This window comes from Diorhabda sublineata, chromosome 10 (genome assembly GCF_026230105.1).
Source record: "Diorhabda sublineata isolate icDioSubl1.1 chromosome 10, icDioSubl1.1, whole genome shotgun sequence".
In the NCBI taxonomy this organism is placed as follows: Eukaryota; Metazoa; Arthropoda; class Insecta; order Coleoptera; family Chrysomelidae; genus Diorhabda; species Diorhabda sublineata.
Window position 1 is genome coordinate 11,827,336 of NC_079483.1, and position 4,353 is coordinate 11,831,688.

General features: G+C 30.1%; 1 long non-coding RNA gene across 1 annotated transcript; it reads right to left on the reverse strand.

The window, feature by feature from the left end:
• Positions 1-278: 278 nt before the first annotated feature.
• LOC130449740 (uncharacterized) lies at positions 279-2,725 on the reverse strand. The gene is made up of 3 exons (XR_008910490.1): positions 2,617-2,725; positions 2,388-2,487; positions 279-320 (listed from the first exon to the last, which is right to left on the reverse strand). It is a non-coding gene; the product is annotated as an uncharacterized LOC130449740 (long non-coding RNA).
• Between the last annotated feature and the right edge of the window lie 1,628 nt (positions 2,726-4,353).

Sequence of the window (4,353 nt, forward strand, 5' to 3'; positions counted from 1 at the left end):
TTATCAAATGTACGGTGTTCTATGAATTTCAAAATTATGCTCATATCAATTGTTTGCTGTTTTTGTACAAAGAATAACATAAATTTCTCAATTTATTGGAGAATTTCAAATCCATGCAAAATGGGAGAAATAAAAGTTGGATAAGTTCGGAAAAACATTCAACAATCTATGCCAACTCTACAAATTGTATCTACGACTACCTACGACTATTTATTTACCTCATCTGAAATCGATTGTCCACGTATGCAACTTACTACCGTGATAGAAATAAGAGTAGCCATCACCAAATAGAGTTTCAAAGATTTTGATTGCGGGGTGCTCTAAAAAACATTACAATGTACATTAATAGGTAGAAGGAAAACTATTGCAATAGAAAGGGAAGATAAGAAATTGAAAAAACTGATACCTTTCAAATAATTTCTTGGTTTTGATTATAACCACATGAAATATTTTGAATCATAACTGGCTACTCTGATACTGTACGGATTCATAATCCGGAAGCTTGAATATTTTTTGTGCTTTGATTTTATTTATGAAAAGAATGAATTCGCCCACAAAAACGGTTTGAATTCTTTCTAATCTACTTGTGATCGATAGCATGAAATTGCCAATCAAGGTTAAACATATCAATGATATCAGTGAAGCTTTGATATTCAATCAACGTCGATATATTTCTCAAGTTTATAATTTTCTAGACCTTTACACATAACTTGCTTAATTGTCTTACTTCTAGTTATCGTGTGAAAATTAGTTTTGTGAAAATAGTTATTTATGTAACAAGTGTGTAAAGTAGCCTTTTCTCGATGAATGTGAATCTTGACAATCACTCGAAACGAAAAAAAGACCTTTACACATGAATTGCATACAATATCTTTTGCACTAGCGAAAATTTTATCAAAATACAGAAGTTCCATGGTAATGTTCCTTATGGAATATATCATATATTTATTAATACTTTGAAATATTTGATTAAGATAAAAAAATTGACAAAACAACAAACGAATTTGTGTAGTTAATAAATTCATCAACTCTTCCCTTCGGAATGTTTAAATTTCACCTGAAAATAATGTCACCTAAAAATAATCATCACTACATAAGTAGAAAAATATGTTTCCATACGCACTAGTGCGTAAAGTGAAGTTTTACACAATCGAAAGTGTGTCTAAAATTTACTTCAGTTTAACCAAGAATTTCAGTAACTTAATTTTGTAATTGAGAAACAAATTCAATCCTTTCGTGAAATAGGGTCCATGCATTATTTTTTATGTACCTTAACTACGTTAGTATCTCATTCTTAATCACACACTAATTTTTTTAATCGGTATATTAGTTGTTGGGACTCGCACGGCTGTGAGTACTCAATTTTGTATAATACAAGATGACATAACGCTGGTGCATTGTACCAGAATGTACAAAAACACCAAATAAAGTTTTCGTGCAAGTCCCTCGAGAGGAAAAGGTACAAAAACAATGATTTCAAGCTATAAAAAGGGATTGTGCGAGCGTCAAATCTGGCAGCCCAGTATATGTTTGTGAAGACCATTTCAATGTAAGTTTTATCTATTGATATTTAAAAAATATTAACTTATTATTAACTATTAAATATAATTTTTTACTGTAGCTTGAAGCAGATTTGGAAAATTCGATTGCCAGGAAGACCGGTAAAGGGCATATTGTTAAACATTAAAACGACAAAAAGCCTTCAATCTTCATGACTACATTTTAATAAAGTTCAAGCAAACAAATGTGATAATGACGTTACTATAAGAACGTATAATTAGCAGTGTTTACGTATCTGCCTTTACTCCACGTATTTCAGTCAAAGTAAATAATTGATATTAGCAAAGAAGGTAGCAACCATGAATGCATCTACCTTAGGTAGATCGTCCGATCTTGCATCGATAAATCCTATTTCGGCCATCATTTCAATTAAAATAGTCTATGAAATTGTTACAAAAACACAAATCGCAATTACCTCCGCTCACAACAACAGAATGGCGTTTGAAAGGCGACACGCGTTTACCACGTTGAAGTATTTACTTACTTTCTACGTCACAACCTTAGTAACCAATAGAAACTTTTTTCTGTCACGTGTTATTACTCAAATTAAAATCAATTTCTATTTGCGATTTATAATATTTGAAGTTATAATATAATACAATTACAATAATATGATATATAAATATATTTGTTAAATACCCAAATTACCGACCACTGCAAGGACCCTATTTTGTAGATATCATTTGTTTCACAAATTGGAGGAAATACAACCAAGTCAAGGTAAAGTTAGCTAAAGTCGTTATGAATTTTTATAGGTTAGATTATAAATGATGTTGATATTTAAGGATTATAATTGATCGATAATACAAAGTTTTTCTATTACTTACGTTATTTATATTGTAAATACACATTATTGCAGTTAGTCCTCCTGTTAAAGTGAGTGATAATATACTGAACTTCTGAAATATCTTAATAGTATCAAATGCTCTGAAAATTATCAATTGTTTAACGGTTGAATCTAAACAATAAACATAAAACTTCTTAAGATCTACCAAGTGACTTTGATGCCTACTCTACTAGAAGAAAGAATTTGAACATTTACTTAACCATACTCACTTCTGATGTGGTAAAAAATTCCATCATCTTCACCTAACCAAAAAATTATTCAATCAGCTACCTTCGGAATTAAAAATGTTCCGAAGATTGACAAAATTTCTTCTTGAAAGATCTTTTATACTTACATATTATCTATACAAAACTGTAATCCTTTGTCGATAAAATTGTGAAATTTTTTAATGAACATTTCTCTATTGAGTGTACAAAAAGTGTTGAGTTAACAATTGCTACAAAGGCTATTGTTTCAATATTCGAACAACAATAACAAAATTGTACATGTACAAGAACTTGAACAATAACGTTCAATTATTTGATAATTATACATAGGTGAAGAATTCTAAAGTTCATCAATATCATCCATTTTATTTGCCTAAACTGTCATAAACACAAACAAGATCACTTCATATCATTTCATACGATACCTCTGAAGAGGTGTCGGTTATCAAAAATTATTGATCCGAATTATTGAAGAAGTCTTCACGAATTCGTCAACTATCATCACTAGTACATACTCACTTTTTGAAACACAATCGATATTTGACTACATTTAACAGATGATTGTGCACTAATTCCTGCTCTCTTGCGTTGTTGAAATTCATACCAAATTTCTTGTGCAAATTCTGTTTAACATACTCATTGAGCCACGTCAATTGGAATTGTATATGAAATGTGAAATAAAGTATAAACAGCATCGGAAATACGATGGCTAAACCAGCTGAAATGGAATAGATAATTACAGTAGGTGAACGAAATTGTTTGAAATTACATATAACAACCGTTTCTCGTCGTGACTTAGCCCGCTATACATGCCCTTACAGTTTAATATTATTTAGAACATTTTTCATCCAAATCTGCGAAACAGTTTATACATAACACGAAACGTTCAAATAAGAATAGGTATACCATCGAATTGATCCGGCTATTGCTAGTGGTGCCATCTATCGAAAATTATCATAGTCACCATTGTCCTTTGATACATGAATTCCTCTTACAAATGTGGGGGTAATATTGATGAAAAAATGGGATAAAATTGAGGAATATACTGCAATACTTCGAAACGAGTTCAGAAAAGCATTGGATTTAACACTAAAATGAAATAAATATAAACAAATTGATGGTTGCGCCATGGGAGCTTCCATATAAGTGTTATAGCACAATTAGTGATGGAAGATATTGTGGAATCTGTCTTAAGCAAACTTAAGCAAATGAATATTCCATTTCTTTCCCGTACTAAATAATCAAATTGGAAACATAAATAAATATTTCAATTCTCATCATAAACAACTTCAATTCACAATCGAAATCGAACAAAATGTAATCAATTTTCATGATGTCACATTATATAAAATTAACAATAACATAAGAGCAGAATATTATACTGAACCAACTTGGTCCTAAAGATATTTGAACATCAAATCATGTCATCCTTTATCACAAAAAACATCTGCGATCATAAGTTTGACTGATAGATCTAGCCATCTAACAGATCCTGAATTTAGCTATTCAAAAAGCAAAAACTGCATTGAAAGAAAAAAATTATGCAGAAAAAAGATAAACAACATATTAAAAAAAACAGATACTGTAATCAATCAAGAAATCAAGAAACAAAACAGAACCGAAACATAAAAACATTTCTCCCAACTATAATGTACAAGGACTTTCTCAACAACAACTGTCAAATTATTTCAATAAATATTATATTAGTATAAGTCATGAAGTAAATAATACTTTATCCAA